At 34.5% G+C, this 19,816-nt stretch overlaps 1 protein-coding gene across 1 annotated transcript in view; it reads left to right on the top strand.

Annotated features, from left to right (window-relative positions):
• CYLC2 (cylicin 2) overlaps nucleotides 1-19,537 on the top strand; it is a 39,623-nt gene extending 20,086 nt beyond the window's left edge. Inside the window, exon 5 of the mRNA XM_045081788.1 lies at nucleotides 19,455-19,537. The gene's annotated coding sequence lies outside the window, so the exon portion shown is untranslated. The remainder of the gene's footprint in view (nucleotides 1-19,454) is intronic.
• Nucleotides 19,538-19,816: the final 279 nt, after the last annotated feature.

The raw sequence follows: 19,816 nt of genomic DNA on the forward strand, positions 1-19,816 counted from the left end.
CTACATTTAACTATACAAATCATAACAGTTTCAAGGCTTCAAACTTGTTTCCTCTGCCTATAACCCAATTCTTCTAGAACTTCATATTGCTGATTTAAAATTATTTTCTCAGCTTAAATTTTACCTTTGCAGACCTATTTTATATTTAGAGCATTTTTAGATTCACAAAAAAATTGATGAGAAGTCGCAGAGATTTCCTACTTATCTCTTATAGCCACACACGCGTAGCTTTCCTCTCATTTGTTAACATCCACCACCAGAGTAGTATGTTACAATTAATAAGCTTGAATTGATGTATCATCATTGCCCAAAACATAAAATTTATATTAGGTTTCACTCTTGGTGGTGTACATTCTATGGTTTTTTAGAAATGTATAACATATATCAAACATTACAGTATCAGACAGAGTAGTTTCATTGCCCTAAAATTCCTCTGTGCTTTTTATGTTTGGCTACCACTGATCTTTTCACTGTCTCCAGAGTCATGTATCTGAAATCATAGAATAGGTAGATTTTTCAGGCAGACTTCTTTCATTTAGTTATATGCATTTAATATTCCTCTATGCCTTTTCATGTCTTGAGAGCTCATTTCTTTTAAGCACTGAATGGTATTACATTGTCTAGATGTACCACAGTTTATTTATCCATTCACCTACCAAAAGACATTTTAGTTGATTGTAAATTTTGGCAATAATGAATAAAGATGCTATAAACATTTATGTGCAGGTTTTTTCAAAGACAAATATTTTCACCTTATTTGGGAAAATACCATGGAGTGCAATGGCTGGATTATGTGATAAAAGTATGTTCAGTTTTCTGACAAGTATTTTATGCTTTAAAAATTGGCGAGAAGATCTTATGTATTTTATCACACAAATGGTGATAATACATTAAAAGGGTGGGAGGCAACTTTTGGACATTATGGATATGTTATGGTATAGATTGTGGGGATGGTTTCACAGGTATATATGTGTATACTTATCTCCATAAAATCATCAGGTCATCTGGTTACACAGCTTTTTGAGTGTCATCTATTTATAGATATAGATATATAGATATAGATATAACATACACATATAAAAGAAACTTCTGAACTGTCTTTTATGGTAGCTTTTATGATGACCATTTTGTATTCCCATTAGCAATGAATGAGAGTTCCTATAGCTCTATACCCTCCCCAGCATTTTGTGTTGCCACTGTTTTAGATTTTGGTCATTCTGATAGGCGTGTAGTGGTATCTTACTGTTGTTTTGATTGGCATTTCCCTGATGGCATATAATGTGGAACATTTTTTCATATTTTTATTTGCCAGCTGACTATCTTCTTTGGTGAGGTATCTGTTGGTTTATTTTTTTAATCAGGTGACTTATTTCTCTGATTATTGAGTTTTAACAGTTCTTCATATATTTTCGTAACAGTCCTTTATCAGATAACAATCCTTTATCCAGATTTTCTGGATATTTTTCTCCCAGTGTGTGTCCTGTCTTGTTCTCTAAACAGTGTCTTTCACAGAGTAGATTTTTTTTTTTTAATGAAGTTTAGCTAATCATTTTTTTTCTTTCATGGATTGTGCCTTTGATTTTGTATCTAAAAACTCATCAGCAAACCCATAGTCATATAGATTTTCTCTTATATTATCTTCTAGGAATTTTATAGTTTTGTATTTTACATTTAGGTCTGTAGTACTTTTGATACTGTCTGCTCTGTCATTCATCACTTCCCTATTACCTACTAACTTCTATCTTCTAACATGCTTTATTCTTCGATGTAACATACAAAACCACCTGTGTCTGTATCTATTTATCTATCATATAAATCACGTATTGCATATTGCCTATCTCTCCCACAAGAATAAAAGCTCCACCAGGGAAAGGAAAATTATGTGACTTATTTACTGTTTGTACCTTCATAACAGAACTATACCAAGCATATAGGACACAGTCATTAACTATAGGTTAGGTAAATGAATAAATACGAGTTGGAGTACCTAATGACAAGTATGACATACTTGGGGTGAGCCTTTCCAAAATCCTCAACTGAAACATGCCAGTCTCAGTAAAGTCAAACTAAAATAATTTTTAGTGTCCTTTCAAAAAGGGGAAAGTCCCAAAGAAGGTAATTTTGATGGTTAGTGGCAATCTGGATAGCAGGCTGCAGTGTTTTCTTAATGTGATGATGTATGGAAAATTTTATGAAATAGGTAGTGATTTTATGAACTAAATGTCTATACAGGCTACCAGAACTTCTTGGGGTTTTGTTTTATTTGTTTTGCTTTGTTTGTTTTTTCATCTTTATCCCTGATCAGTCATGCTTGCATGAATGTTTTTACACAGCATGACTACTAAACATTGCAAGATTTCTAATCATGGAATGAGGATTTATTTATGTTCTTTATTAAGGTGAGAACACGAATTTCTACATTTTGTACTGTTTTGTTTTCTTTAGAAAATTTATTGTGGCTTTTCCAAATTTTTATAATTTGTAATGAGGACTTTTATAATACTCATACTAATGGATTTGAATACTTTTTAAGAACTCTGTTTTACATAGGGGAAGCAAACATCACATTATGCCCAATATAAAATAGAAACTGGTTTTTCTAAAATTGTAAGAATCTTTAGATGTTATCAATTTCTTTACTTATAATAAAACCACTATCAATAATAATTTTAACATATATAATAAATAATAATGTTAGTAACAATTTGTTTTATACTCAAAACAGTATTTCCCACCTGTGTTTCACAGAACTTAAAGTGCCAGTACTCTGTTTCATAGCTGGGAATAGTTCAAGCTTTGTCCTACACCTTTAACATGTTATTCTAATTGAAAAAAAGCAGGGATGTCCTAAATGGGTAATGGGTATTAAGGAGGGAACTTGTGATGAGCACTCGGTGTTGTATATAAGTGATGAATGACTGAATTCTACTCCTAAACCCAATATCATATTGTGTGTTGACAAACCAGAATTTTTTAAATTAATTAATTAATTTTTTATTGTGTTATGTTAGTCATCATAAAATACATCATTAGTTTTCTGGTTTTTTTCACATTAGTTTTTGATGCAGTGTTCCAAGATTCATTGTTTATGCATCACACCCAGTGATCCATGCAATACATGCCCTCCTTAATACCCACCACCAGGCTCACCCAACCCCCACTCCCCTCCCCTCCAAAACCCTCAAAGTTTGTTTCTCAGAGTTCATAGTCTCTCATGGTTCGTCTTCCCCTACAATTTCCCCCAATTCACTTTTCCTTTCCTTCTCCTGATGTCCTCCATGTTATTCCTTAATGTTCCACAAGTAAGTGAAATCATATGATAATTGACTTTCTCTACCTAAAAGTTTGAAGAAAAAAAAAATTTACTCATGGCTGTATTATAATCCACACTATAGCAAGAAATATACATCTGGACTTTACATCTGATACATCTGATCTCTTATGCCATTCATGGTCTCCTTTCAATTGCTAGTATTCATGAGATTATTTCAAAGGGTCACACATTATCATTCCACATCCTCAGTGATATCTACATTGCAGTATACATATTAGCTCCTTAAGAAATGTTGTTGTTGGTTTTTTTAAAAGATTTTGTCTATTTATTTGACAGACAAAGATCACAAGTAGGCAGAGAGGCAGGCAGAGAGGGAGAGGGGAAAGCAGGCTCCCTGCCGAGCAGAGATCATGATCTGGGATGACCTGGGATCATGACCTGAGCTGAAGGCAGAGGCTTAACCCACTGAGTCACCCAGGTGCCCCAAGAAATGTTGTTTTAAAAGCTAATTGGATCATAAGCATTTTCTCCCATTCTATAAATTGCCTTTCACTCTGTTGACTGTTTTATTTGCTATGAAAATATCTTTTCAAGTAGCACCACTGGTCTATTTTTGCTTTTATTGTTTGCGCTTTTTGTTGTCAGATTCAAGAAAAGCATTATATATACCGAAATCATAAATATTTTCTCATAAATTTTCCTCTAGGGTTACATTTTTAGGTCTTACATTTTAGGCTTTAATCCATTTTAAGTTGATTTTTGTGTATAGGATAAGGTAATTGCCTATTTTCATTCTTTTGCATGTGAATATTGTTTTTCTAACACCATTTGTTGAAGAGACAATTTTTTCCTAATTGTGTACTCCTGACATCCCTTTCAAAGCTCAGTTGACTATAAATGTGTGGATTTTTTCTGGGCTCTCTATTATGTTCTACTTGTCTGTATGTTTATTTCCATGCAAGCACCACATTGTTTTAATTACTATAGCTTTATAATAGATTTTAAAATTAGAATACTGATTTCTTCAGCTTTGTTCTTCTTCATTAAAATGGTTTTGTCTCCTTGGGGTCTTTTATGGTTACATTTAAGGATTAGAATTGTTTTTTCTATATTAGTAAACAATGTCACTGAAATTTTGATATGGGTTGCACTGAATCTAGAGACTTCTGGATTGGCCAGTAGAGATATTTTAGCAATATTAAGTTTTCTAATCCATGAACACAGAATGATTCCCATCTGTTTTTTAATTTCTTTCATCCATGTTTTATGGTTTTCTGTATTCATTATCTTTCACCTCCTTGGTTGTGTTTATTTTTAAGTATTTTATTTTCTTATGCTATTGTTAAATAGGATCATTTTCTTCATGTCCTTCCTTCTTCAAATAGGTTGTTATTAGAGAACACAACTTTTTTTTTTTTAACCGAAATACAGTTGACATACAATGTTATATTCGTTTCAGGTGTACAACATATTGATTCAACAATTCTCTACATCATTCAGTGCTCATCATGAACCATGCAGTTTCTGTCATCAAACATTATTATAATATTATTGACCAAATCTCCTACACTGTACTTTTTATCTCCAAGACTACTTATTTTATAACTGCAAGTTATATCTCTTAATCCTCTTTATCTATTTCACCCATCCTTCTACCCACCTCCCCTTAGGCAACCATCAGTTTATTCCCTGTACTTAAGAGTCTGTGTGATATAAGCGTTTCTAAATATCTCATATAAATTTCACGTATATGTGGAATTTTTTAAAAATGAACTATAAGAAACAAAATAAAGTAACACAACTGATTTTTGTAAGCTCATTTTATATTTCATGAATTTACGGAATTTGTTCATTAGTTCTTTTATTGAGTTTACAATAGTTTACAATAATAATATCGTGTATTTATTATTACATGTAAACTGTGGTATACATTCTCTATATAAAATTTATAATAATCTTATGTCTCTCTTTCCAGAGAGACAGTTATTAAACATCAGCAAATAACTACTTGTGCCTCACTCATATAGGGAGAGCAGGGGATTGGTCTATTTTTTGTTAGCTTCATTTTTACTCTCAGAAAACACAGTTATCTCTTTTTATTGAAAAATATCCAATTTCACAACTCTGCCTATTGGCCCTTTGTTGTTTTCTACAGTGCAAAGGAGCTTGGCTTAAGGGCTACTGCAAAGAAAAGAAGGCACTGATTACCTATTTTCTTTACAATTGAAAGTGGCCTTTAAAGATGAATATAGTTGACACTTGAACAAAACAGAGTTGAAATGTGCGGTCCACTTATGTGCGAGTTTTTATAGTACAGTTCTGTAAATATATTTTTGCTTCCTTATGTTTTTTCTAATAACATTTTTTTCTAGCTTAATTTTAAGAATAAAGCATAACAAATAGCATGGAGGACATGGGGAGATAGGAGAAGGGAGTTGGGGGAAATTGGAAGGGGAGGTGAACCATGAGAGACTATGGACTCTGAAAAACAATCTGAGGGTTTTGAAGGGGCGGGGGGGTGGGAGGTCAGGGTACCAGGTGGTGGGTATTATAGAGGACACAGATTGCATGGAGCACTGGGTGTGGTACAAAAATAATGAATACTGTTATGCTGAAAATAAAAAATAAATTTAAAAAAAAGAATAAAGTATGTAACACAAATAACATACAAAAATATGTTATAATTGGCTGTTTATGTTACTGGTAAGATTTCCAGTTAACAGCAGACTATTACTAGGTAAGTTTTGGGGAAGTCAAAGGTTACATGTAGATTTTTAACTCTGCAGGGGGGATAGCACCCTATGTTGGGTGCTGCACTTCTATGTTGTTCAAGGGTCAACTATATGTATATGCTACATTATTTGTGCTAATAATAAAGCTGACCCAAAACATATTAGTTGTGCATTTAAAATTGTTTTTATGAGTTTAAAAAGATGTTTGAAACAAAATGGCAACTTACTTTTTTTTTTCACTTTTTAAGAAACAAACCAGTATGCACTCTGAGAACCAGAGTACCTACATTTTTAAATTCAGATCTGTAACCTACCAACTTTGTTTTCTGTTTAGATACCCTCTCTGTACTTCAGTTTCCCCGTTTGTGAAATGAACATAACAGAATCTACTGCATAGGGTTGTTGTGATCATTATATTAGTTAATGTGTATAAAGTATTTAAAACAGTGGCTGGGGGGTGCCTGGATGGCTCAGTGGGTTAAAGCCTCTGCCTTCGGCTTGGGTCATGATCCCAGGGTCCTGGGATTGAGCCCTGCGTTGGGCTCCCTGCTCAAGCAGAGAGACTACTCCCCAACCCCGACTCTCTGCCTACTTGTGATCTCTGTCAAATAAATAAAATAAAGTCTTTGAAAAAAAAAAAAAAAACAGTGGCTGGCACACAACAGAAGGCTTGCCATTATCATTTCCACTGCTTTTACTACTACAGCTGCTGATGCTGCACAAAGGAGTCAACTCACTGATATCTGTTTTGGGTTCTAACACCACAAGTTGTGTGATCTTTAGTAAGTCACATTTTCTGTACCAGAATGAATCTAAGGTTAGGGTTCTTTTTATAGTTTACATTTAATATCTGTAAGTAAGTGAGCTGATTATTCATTAGTTTTATTAAATTTTTTGTGGAGTCTTTTGGGTTTTCTACTTAAAAGTTCATGCTATCTACAAACAAAGATAATTTTGTTTCTTTAGTTCTGATTTAAATGCCTTTTATTTTTCTTGCCTAATTTCTCTAAGACCTGTAGTACAATGTTGAATAGGAGTTGCTAGATTGGGCGTCCTTGCCTTCACAGAGATCTTAGAGGAAAAGCTTTAGGTTTTCGAAGCTGAGTATGATGTCAGCTTGGGCTTTTCATATGTGGCTTTTATTATGCTGAGGTAAATTCCTTCTATATCTAGTTTATTAAGAGTTTTTATCATGAAAATATGTTTAATATTGTCCAATGGTATTTCTGTAGCTACAGAATTGATTATTTAATTTTTGCCATTCATTCTGTTAATGTCGTACATCATATTACTTGTTTGTATATGTTGAATATCCTTGTATTAAACCCACTTAATCTTGATGTATGATCCTCTTAATGTGTTGCTGAATTCAGTTCACTAGCATTCTGTTGAATTTTTCATCAATATCCATCAAGGATAGTGGTAGTTTTCTTGTAGTGTTTTTACCTGGTTTTGTTTTCAGAGTAATGGAGGCCTCATATAAATGAGTTTGCAAGTGTTCCCTCCTTTTCTGTAAAAAACAGAAGATGACTTTAGGAAGAATTGATGTTAATTCTTCTTTAAATGTTTATTATAATTTACCAACAAGCCATCTGGTCCTGGACTTTTCTTTGCTGGGAGGTTTTTCATTACTCGTTCAAACTCCTAACTCATTATTACTCCCTTGAAGTTTTTTATTTCTTCATGATACAGTCTTGGTAGGCTGTATGCTTCTAGGAATTCATCCATTCTTTGGTTTATCTGATATGTCAGTGTATAACTGTTCATACTAGTCCCTTATAATCATTTTTTTTTTAATTTCTGACATTTCCCTTGTAAATGTCTCTTGTTCTATTTCTTATCTTGTTTGGTTTTTTTTTTCCTAGTCTAGTAAAAGGTTGTTCAAATTTGCTTATCTTTTCAAAAAGCAAGTCAGTTTTGATTTTTTGTACTGTACTTTTGTACTATATTTCATTTATTTCTTCTAATCTTTATTATTTCTTCCTTCTGCTAGCTTTATTCTTTTTCTAATTCCTTGAGCTATAAAGTTAGATTGTTTATTTAAGATCTTTCTTCTTTTCTAATGTACATGTTTAATTCTATATCCGTTCCTCTTAGTACTGCTTTTACTCTTTCCAATATGTCCTGGTATTTTGTATTTTTATCTTGAAACATTTTCTAATTTCCCTTTGAGTTCTTCTTTGACCCACTGGCTGTTCAGTAGTGTACTGCAAAATTTCCACACATTTGTGCATAAACCCATGCATATAGAGTCAATTAATCTTTAACAAAGGTGCCAAAAATACACATGAGGAAATGACAGATTCTCCAATAAATTTTGTTTCAAAAATTGGATATCCACATTCAAAAGAATGAAATTAGACCCCTATTTTATACTATATACAAAATGAGCTCAAAATGGAGTAAAGACCTAAACATAAGACCTGAAAGTGTGAAACTCCTAAAAGAAAACATAGGGAAAAAACATCATGACATTATTCTTGACAGCAATTCCTTAGATTTTTCATCAAAACAATCAACAAGAGCAAACACAAACAAAAAACCCAAACAACAACCACAAAACAACAACAACAAAAAAACCCAGAAAACTTCAAAAACTCCTACAATTCAGAAACAAAATAGTGCAAGGACTTGAAGCATTCTTACAAAGAAAACATATAATGACAGACCTATGAAAATATGCTTGGTGTCCCTAATCATTATCCCTAATCTCCTCTTAAGTGTTATCAGAAAAACAAAGGATAGTAAGTGTAGGTGAGAATGTGGGAAAACTTGTACCTGTATACATTGTTGATTTGAATGTAAGACAGTGCTGCCGCTATGGAAAACAGTATGGAGTTTCCTCAAAAAATTAAAACTAGAACTATCAAATGATCTAATCTTCTCACTCCTGGGTGTATATATACAAAAGAACTGATAACAGGATCTCAAAGAGAGAGCTGTACTCTCACATTCACTCCAGAATTATCTGAGTAGCCAAAATATGAGAACAACCTAAATGTCCATCAAGTGAACGGACGAAGAAAATGTGATATACAATGGAACACTATTTAACCTTAAAAAAGAAGGAAATGTTGTTACATGAACTACATGTTTGACTCTGGAGAACATCATGCTAAATGAAATAAATATGTCACAGGACAAACACTACATGATTCCATTTATATGAGACATCTAAAATAGTCAAGCTCATAGAAACAGAGAGTATAATAGTGATTTCCAGGGGTTAAAGGGAGGGAGAAATGGGGATTTGCTCTTCAACAGGTACTAAGTTTCAGTTATACAAGATGAATAAGTTAAAGAGATCTGCTGTACATCATGTATTAGTTAACAATACTGTACTGTGTACCTTAAAAGTTTTTAAGACAACAGATCTCATGTTAAGTGTTATTACCATAATGAAAAAAAGCATTAGTATCTAGGATTAGGTAGCTAACCTTGGAAGAGTTACTTACTCTACTTAAAGAATCTCTTATTTGTACCTTTTTCTTGCAAAAACACTTTTCTTGGTTTTTCAATCTTATAATACCCCTTTTAGATGTATCAAATTTTCTAAGCTTTCTAAAATTTGGATTTTCTATACTATGTAGATATTTTAACTGGTGAAATCTGAGAGATTATCTCTAAAACCCCTTAACGAATAGACTGAGGTCAAATGAGATTGAGTAATATTTCAAGCTTTTATATCAGTGATAGAATTTGGGTGAGAATGCTGGTCTTCAAATTCCCATTCTGCTATTTCTGCTTATGTCTACCAAGCAAAAATTTTGATCACTAAATTTATGTCTCTATTCACCCTTCTAACAAAGTCAGCTCTAATCCAAGTTTTCTTTGGTGGCTCAACTTAAACAGAATCAGCATTTTCAGGCTTTACTGGAGAAAGAAAAAAATTAACGTTCTAATCAAAACCAAAGAAATACACATATTTTAATTCTCAGGAAAAATATATTTGACATGTAAAATATAGCTTTTCCTCGTAGCAACGAATGTTTTCTAATTTCATCATTAATATTGGTCAAATGTCCAAGAAAATGGAAATATTTTTTTTCTTGCTTCATATAGAGCTCATTTCTAGCCCTAAATAATAAATAAATAAATAAATTCTCATGAATATACTTAGGGATAGGGTCAGTATATTTTCAAGTAGACTATAAACAAAATGTATAAATTTAAATGAAAAGTAAAATGACTTTTCATTTTAATAAATTGATCTCTAAATTTCAAGAGAAATAAGATTTTCTTGCAACAAATTTGGATGACTGATACACTTTCTTGTTCCCTGCATTAAAAATTTCTAATTTTAAGGTAAAATATTTTACCAAAGAAGAAAATTTAAGTCTATTATTACCACATTTCTTAAGACTGAAATTATGACAAAATAAAAAGTTTAAAATAAGCTACTGAAAACTAAAGTGTTCTAACTTAGGCATCATAACTACTAAAATGTTATATTCTTTATATTTGAAAAAAATCTTGACAAAATTTAGCACTACCTAATATATACATAAAATATCATATATATATATATATACACATCAGATATATCTATGTGTTAATGTGTGTGTGTGTGTGTGTGTGTAACCACACACATTCTTTCTTCAGTATTTTTGTGAATTTTTTCAGATTTACATCATAAAATATTCACAATGCATGGATATCCTATGACAAGGCCCTTAGTTAAAAAAATTAAAAGCACTGTTATTGGTCCATATAGATCTAGGAACTTTCTTTATATATCTATACACATAAAAATATCATATAGGATAATTTTTAGAATGCAATTGGCTTTGAATTCCTAAGTTCTAGAGTCAATAATTTCTTTTCTTTTCATTAAATTGAAATGAATTTTGTCTTACATAGACATTACTGTGAAAGAAAACATTTGCAGTAGAGACACTGTTTAGAAAGAGTGAATTAATAATCAATACTCAACATACACCATGCTCTAAATTTAGAAATAGAGGTATAGTTCTGGAATTATAAATTCTTATTCCATTAACACTGGCTATAAACTCTCCCCGGAGGCAATCATTAATTCTATCTCTATAATGCTATATCATGTAGAGAGTGCTGTGAGAAAAGAAAATGCTAAATAGCATAGAGATAACTGAAAACATAAGCATGGAAAAACTAAGAAAAGACATACAGAAAACGGAAATTTTAAAGGTCCTCTTGAACCTCTTGAAATACAACAGAACCTTGTCAATGAAGACTTTTCAAGGTTGTATTATTTAAGGTCTATGATATGTACTGAATTTTAATTTTGCTGAACTTTAATAATGTTAAATGGCAAGATGGTATATGAGAAACTATCACTTAGTTCATATGTGATCCTTGTCTGCTGGGCACTCAAATTTCATCAAAATATTCTCCATCCAATCGTTCTAGACTACACTTTAGTTTTTGCACTGAGTTGAAAAATCTTTAAATTATCATCAGTTCAGATTCCTAGATTTTGAAACATTTGCTATTATTGGCACTACAAAAATTAATTTAAAATGATGAACTTATTTGCATGGAAAAATTTAATAGATTTTCCATTCTGACTGTAATTAATTTATGTAACTATGCAGAGTAGAGATGGTCATCTACCCTATAAATATCTTAGTGCATATTCTAGAGAAAGCAGAAGTAGAAGAGATATTAATAAATCAAATTTTATTACTAGACAATTGTCAGAATTTATGCTCCACTAATGAAAGGGGATTGACTCATACTTTTAGCCATTCTTCAACTGCGTATATAATTACATTTCCTAAAAAAAGTAAACGCATGAGTTTCCTCTATCCACCCAAGTATTCATCAAACTTTATTTGTGCTTTTTGGTAGGACATATGTCACATGGAAAAAAAACCCAGAAATTATTTAGACTCTTAATTGTTATTCTGTATTTTAATATTTATACCTCTCATATTACTATACCATTCAATAAGTACTAAATTATCAAAAGACTGTATTTAGTAATAAAATAACCAAATTTTTTCTCTATATATTCAATTCGAACTTAATATGAATCATTAAAAAGTGTTATGTACAAAACAACATTTCACATTCTGGAGGTGAGAATGAATGTTATAATCTAGTTATTTGAAAAGCCCACTTATTTGCTTTATTAATTAAGTAGTAGTAAAAATTTAGGAAATCTGTTTTTAATATGTATGGTCCTAATTCCATATCAGAAACATAAATAATAATAACAATAAACTTTGAAAATTAAAAAAAAAACTATTGTTATATTTAAAATATAAAACATTACTTGTACCTTATTCAATTTTATTTCTAGGAGGTATCAAATGCTATTAATGAAAAAAGCAAATAGCAATCACTGAAAAGAGAAAAGTTAGAAGTCATCTACTAAGTGAGAAGTCATAGACCACATTACTGTACAACCAGGAAAATCCTGTAAAAGCACTGGAAAATTTAAAAAAAAATTTCAATATTGTATTTCTTTTTTTTTTTTTAATTTTTTATTTTTGATAAACATATATTTTTATCCCCAGGGGTACAGGTCTGTGAATCAACAGGTTTACACACTTCACAGCACTCACCAAATAACATACCCTCCCCAATGTCCAATCCCACCCCCTTCTCCCAAACCCCCTCCCCCCGGCAACCCTCAGTTTGTTTTGTGAGATTAAGAGTCACTTATGGTTTGTCTCCCTCCCAATCCCATCTTGTTTCATTTATTCTTCTTCTACCCACTTAAGCCTCCATGTTGTATCACCACTTCCTCATATCAGGGAGATCATATGATAGTTGTCTTTCTCTGCTTGACTTATTTCGCTAAGCATGATACGCTCTAGTTCCATCCACGTTGTTGCAAATGGCAAGATTTCATTTCTTTTGATGGCTGCATAGTATTCCATTGTGTATATATACCACATCTTCTTGATCCATTCATCTGTTGATGGACATCCAGGTTCTTTCCATAGTTTGGCTATTGTGGACATTGCTGCTATAAACATTCGGGTGCATGTGCCCCTTTGGATCACTACATTTGTATCTTTAGGGTAAATACCCAATAGTGCAATTGCTGGGTCATAGGGCAGTTCTATTTTCAACATTTTGAGGAACCTCCATGCTGTTTTCCAGAGTGGCTGCACCAGCTTGCATTCCCACCAACAGTGTAGGAGGGTTCCCCTTTCTCTGCATCCTCGCCAGCATCTGTCATTTCCTGACTTGTTGATTTTAGCCATTCTGACTGGTGTGAGGTGATATCTCATTGTGGTTTTGATTTGTATTTCCCTGATGCCAAGTGATATGGAGCACTTTTTCATGTGTCTGTTCGCCATCTGGATGTCTTCTTTGCAGAAATGTCTGTTCATGTCCTCTGCCCATTTCTTGATTGGATTATTTGTTCTTTGGGTGTTGAGTTTGCTAAGTTCTTTATAGATTCTGGACACTAGTCCTTTATCTGATATGTCGTTTGCAAATATCTTCTCCCATTCTGTCAGTTGTCTTTTGATTTTGTTAACTGTTTCCTTTGCTGTGCAAAAGCTTTTGATCTTGATGAAATCCCAGTAGTTCATTTTTTCCCTTGCTTCCCTTGCCTTTTGCGTTGTTCCTAGGAAGATGTTGCTGCGGCAGAGGTCGAAGAGGTTGCTGCCCATGTTCTCCTCAAGGATTTTGATGGATTCCTTTCGTACATTGAGGTCCTTCATCCATTTTGAGTCTATTTTTGTGTGTGGTGTAAGGGAATGGTCCAATTTCATTTTTCTGCATGTGGCTGTCCAATTTTCCCAGCACCATTTATTGAAAAGGCTGTCTTTTTTCCATTGGACATTCTTTCCTGCTTTGTCGAAGATTAGTTGACCATAGATTTGAGGGTCTATTTCTGGGCTTTCTATTCTGTTCCATTGATCTATGTGTCTGTTTTTGTGCCAGTACCATGCTGTCTTGATGATGACAGCTTTGTAATAGAGCCTGAAGTCCGGAATTGTGATGCCACCAACGTTGGCTTTCTTTTTCAATATCCCTTTGGCTATTCGAGGTCTTGTCTGGTTCCATATAAATTTTAGCATTATTTGTTCCATTTCTTTGAAAAAGATGGATGGTACTTTGATAGGAATTGCATTAAATGTGTAGATTGCTTTAGGTAGCATAGACATTTTCACAATATTTATTCTTCCAATCCAGGAGCATGGAACATTTTTCCATTTCTTTGTGTCTTCCTCAATTTCTTTCATGAGTACTTTATAGTTTTCTGAGTATAGATTCTGTGTCTCTTTGGTTAGGTTTATTCCTAGGTATCTTATGGTTTTGGATGCAATTGTAAATGGGATTGACTCCTTAATATCTCTTTCTTCTGTCTTGCTGTTGGTGTAGAGAAATGCAACTGATTTCTGTGCATTGATTTTATATCCTGACACTTTACTAAATTCCTGTATACGTTCTAGCAGTTTTGGAGTGGAGTCTTTTGGGTTTTCCACATATAGTATCATATCATCTGCGAAGAGTGATAATTTGACTTCTTCTTTGCCGATTTGGATGCCTTTAATTTCCTTTTGTTGTCTGATTGCTGAGGCTAGGACCTCTAGTACGATGTTGAATAGCAGTGGTGATAATGGACATCCCTGCCGTGTTCCTGACCTTAGCGGAAAAGCTTTCAGTTTTTCTCCATTGAGAATGATATTTGCAGTGGGTTTTTCATAGATGGCTTTGATGATATTGAGGTATGTGCCCTCTATCCCTACACTTTGAAGAGTTTTGATCAGGAAGGGATGTTGTACTTTGTCAAATGCTTTTTCAGCATCTATTGAGAGTATCATATGGTTCTTGTTCTTTCTTTTATTGATGTGTTGTATCACATTGACTGATTTGCGGATGTTGAACCAACCTTGCAGCCCTGGAATAAATCCCACTTGGTCGTGGTGAATAATCCTTTTAATGTACTGTTGAATCCTATTGGCTAGTATTTTGTTGAGCATTTTCGCATCTGTATTCATCAAGGATATCGGTCTATAGCTCTCTTTTTTGGTGGGATCCTTGTCTGGTTTGGGGATCAAGGTGATGCTGGCCTCATAAAATGAGTTTGGAAGTTTTCCTTCCATTTCTATTTTTTGGAACAGTTTCAGGAGAATAGGAATTAGTTCTTCTTTAAATGTTTGGTAGAATTCCCCCGGGAAGCCGTCTGGCCCTGGGCTTTTGTTTGTTTGGAGATTTTTAATGACTGTTTCAATCTCCTTACTGGTTATGGGTCTGTTCAGGCTTTCTATTTCTTCCTGGCTCAGTTGTGGTAGTTTATATGTTTCTAGGAATGCATCCATTTCTTCCAGATTGTCAAATTTATTGCCGTAGAGTTGCTCATAGTATGTTCTTATAATAGTTTGTATTTCTTTGGTGTTAATTGTGATCTATCCTCTTTCATTCATGATTTATTTGGGTCCTTTCTCTTTTCTTTTTGATAAGTCTGGCCAGGGGTTTATCAATTTTATTAATTCTTTCAAAGAACCAGCTCCTAGTTTCGTTGATTTGTTCTATTGTTTTTTTGGTTTCTATTTCATTGATTTCTGCTCTGATCTTTATGATTTCTCTTCTCCTGCTGGGCTTAGGGTTTCTTTCTTATTCTTTCTCCAGCTCCTTTAGGTGTAGGGTTAGGTTGTGTACCTGAGACCTTTCTTGTTCCTTGAGAAAGGCTTGTACCGCTATATATTTTCCTCTCAGGACTGCCTTTGTTGTGTCCCACAGATTTTGAACCGTTGTATTTTCATTATCATTTGTTTCCATGATTTTTTTCAATTCTTCTTTAATTTCCCGGTTGACCCATTCATTCTTTAGAAGGATACTGTTTAGTCTCCATGTATTTGGGTTCGTTCCAAACTTCCTTTTGTGGTTGAGTTCTAGCTTTAGAGCATTGTGGTCTGAAAATATGCAGGGAATGATCCCAATCTTTTGATACCGGTTGAGTCCTGATTTAGGACCGAGGATGTGATCTATTCTGGAGAATGATCCATGTGCACTAGAGAAGAATGTGTATTCTGTTGCTTTGGGGTGAAATATTCTGAATATATCTGTGATGTCCATCTGGTCCAGTGTGTCGTTTAAGGCCTTTATTTCCTTGCTGATCTTTTGCTTGGATGACCTGTCCATTTCAGTGAGGGGAGTGTTAAAGTCCCCTACTATTATTGTATTATTGTTGATGTGTTTCTTTGATTTTGTTATTAATTGGTTTATATAGTTGGCTGCTCCCACATTGGGGGCATAGATATTTAAAATTGTTAAATCTTCTTGTTGGACAGACCCTTTGAGTATGATATAGTGTCCTTCCTCATCTCTTATTATAGTCTTTGGCTTAAAATCGAATTGATCTGATATAAGGATTGCCACTCCTGCTTTCTTCTGATGTCCATTAGCATGGTAAATTCTTTTCCACCCCCTCACTTTAAATCTGGAGGTGTCTTCGGGCTTGAAATGTGTTTCTTGGAGGCAACATATAGATGGGTTTTGTTTTTTTATCCATTCTGATACCCTGTGTCTTTTGACAGGGGCATTTAGCCCATTAACATTCAGGGTAACTATTGAGAGATATGAATTTAGTGCCATTGTATTGCCTGTAAGGTGACTGTTACTGTATATGGTCTCTGTTCCTTTCTGATCTACCACTTGTAGGCTCTCTCTTTGCTTAGAGGACCCCTTTCAATATTTCCTGTAGAGCTGGTTTGGTATTTGCAAATTCTTTCAGTTGTTGTTTGTCCTGGAAGCTTTTAATCTCTCCTTCTATTTTCAATGATAGCCTAGCTGGATATAGTATTCTTGGCTGCATGTTTTTCTCGTTTAGTGCTCTGAAAATATCATGCCAGCTCTTTCTGGCCTGCCAGGTCTCTGTGGATAAGTCAGCTGCCAATCTAATATTTTTACCATTGTATGTTACAGACTTCTTTTCCCGGGCTGCTTTCAGGATTTTCTCTTTGTCATTGAGACTTGTAAATTTTACTATTAGGTGACGGGGGTGTGGGCCTATTCTTATTGATTTTGAGGGGCATTCTCTGAACCTCCTGAATTTTGATGCTCGTTCCCTTTGCCATATTGGGGAAATTCTCCCCAATAATTCTCTCCAGGATACCTTCTGCTCCCCTCTCACTTTCTTCTTCTTCTGGAATCCCAATTATTCTAATGTTGTTTCGTCTTATGGTGTCACTTATCTCTCGAATTCTCCCCTCATGGTCCAGTAGCTGTTTGTCCCTCTTTTGCTCAGCTTCTTTATTCTCTGTCATTTGGTCTTCTATATCACTAATTCTTTCTTCTGCCTCATTTATCCTAGCAGTGAGAGCCTCCATTTTTGATTGCACCTCATTAATAGCTTTTTTGATTTCACCTTGGTTAGATTTTAGTTCTTTTATTTCTCCAGAAAGGGCTTTTATATCTCTCGAGAGGGTTTCTCTAATATCTTCCATGCCTTTTTCGAGCCCGGCTAGAACCTTGAGAATTGTCATTCTGAACTCTAGATCTGACATATTACCGATGTCTGTATTGATTAGGTCCCTAGCCTTCGGTACTGCCTCTTGTTCTTTTTTTTGCGTTGAATTTTTACGTCTTGTCATTTTGTCCAGATAAGACTAAATGAAGGGGCAAGTAAAATACTAAAAGGGTGGCAACAACCCCAGGAAAATATGCTTTAACCAAATTAGAAGAGATCCAAAATCGTGAGTGGGGAGAAAGGGGATAAAAAGAGGTTCAAAAAGGAAGAAAGAAAAAAAAAAAAAAGAAAAAAGAAAAAAAAAGAAAAGAAAAGAATTTTTTTAAAAAAAGAATACACCTAAGAAAAATGTAAAAAAGAAAAAATATATATATTAGATAACTAGTATAAAATCGTTAAAAAAGAAAAAGGTAACAGTTAAAAAAAAATTTTACCCGAAGGCGAGAAAAAAAAAAATGAAAAAGAAAAAATTAAATTAACTGCAAGACTAAAAAAAATCACAGGAAAAAAGCCATGAGTTCTGTGCTTGGCTTTCTCCTCCTCTGGAATTCTGCTGCTCTCCTTGGTATTGAAACCGCACTCCTTGGTAGGTGAACTTGGTCTCGGCTGGATTTCTTGTTGATCTTCTGGGGGAGGGGCCTGTTGTAGTGATTCTCAAGTGTCTTTGCCCCAGGCGGAATTACGCCGCCCTTACCCGGGGCCGGGGTGAGTAATCCGCTCGGGTTTGCTTTCAGGAGCTTTTGTTCCCTGAGCGCTTTCCGTAGAGTTCCAGAGGACGGGAATACAAATGGCGGCCTCCTGGTCTCCGGCCCGGAGGAGCCGAGAGCCCAGGGCCGCACTCCTCAGTGCGCGCTCAGAGAACAGCGCCCAGTTACTCCCGTCGGCCTGACCTCCGGCCGCGCTCCGAGCTCACCGAGCCTGCGACCGGTTCAAGGTAACACGGAGCTGCGAGCTTACTGTCGGCTCTGTCTCTGTAGCCGGCTTTCCCGTTCCAATACCCGCAAGCTCTGGGACACTCAGACACCCCCGATCCTTCTGTGACCCTGCGGGACCTGAGGCCACGCTGACCCCGCGTGGGCTTCGCCCCGGTTTAGCCTCTGGAGCGATGTCCCTCAGCGGAACAGACTTTTAAAAGTCCTGATTTTGTGCGCGGTTGCTCCGCCGCTTGCCGGGAGCCGGCCCCTCCCCCCGGGGTCTATCGTCCCGTCGCTTTGGATTCACTTCTCCGCCAGTCCTACCTTTCAGAAAGTGGTTGTTTTTCTGTTTCCAGAATTGCTGTTTTTCTTCTCTTCGATCTGCCGACGGATTTTCAGGTGTTTGCAATCTTTAGATAAGGTATCTAGCTGATCTCCGGCTAGCTGAAGCAGTCTCAGCTTGCTACTTCTCCGCCATCTTGACTCCTCCTCTCAATATTGTATTTCAAATTACTAATCATATGCTTAATCTACAAAATCTTCCTAAATTGAAATAACATCAATAGCAAAATCAACTATCCATTTATTGTCTACTATTTGCCAAACACTTTTCTTTCATTGTCATTTAATCATCATAACAACCTATAATAACTAAAGTAGAGAGAGGTTAAGTAACAGGAATAAACTTCCACAGCTAATAGAAAAACCAAGATTTTGATCTGAATTTAAATCTCACTGGAAACAAGGATTTAGATCAGGATTTTGTGATATAATTGTTCTGAGATTTGGGGGGATTTCCTTTTAACACCTCAGCCTCGGTTTCTTCATAGCATCATTTCTATACCAGCAAAATGTATAGTTTTGTTAAAATTACTTCATATGTGTAGAGGTCCCACCATATAGTTTCTTAAGATGGGCAATTGTTCAATGCATAACTGCTTGGCTCCATTAGTCTCAAAGGAACCTGTCAGGCTACTACTTTTCCTACTCCCTGTATCTTTTTGTGTGTCTTTTCATAAATATTGCACTGTAATTAATAAGTTACATGAAGCGTATTTGCAGGAATAAGCTATAGAGAACAAAGATACAGAAACTGAAAATATGCATTTGAATCCTAGCTCATCCATTATGTAATCATGAAAGAGGGACAAGAAAAAGAATATAAAACACTGAAACCAAAGCAGATGGAAAAATACCATATCACATCCAAATAGTGCTGATTCTAAAAAGCAAGAGAAAAAATGAATTATGACTGGAGAAAAGGTAAAGTTAAAGATTCATCTATCTACCTACAATATTACTGAGGAATCAGCTCTAACAGTTTGTTTTCAACAATATCTCATGTTTTCTTCTTATCTTTATATGTCATCAAGAAGTACTTCTGTAAATCCTATTTTTTTTACATTTCAATTAATTAGTTTACGTTGTCTTAAATTCTACTAAGAATTGAATAGAATAAGGGAAAACTGATATATCTAGT

This window comes from Mustela putorius, unplaced genomic scaffold (assembly GCF_011764305.1).
Source record: "Mustela putorius furo isolate JIRA1106 unplaced genomic scaffold, ASM1176430v1.1 tig00000580_pilon_pilon_pilon, whole genome shotgun sequence".
Classification (NCBI taxonomy): Eukaryota; Metazoa; Chordata; class Mammalia; order Carnivora; family Mustelidae; genus Mustela; species Mustela putorius.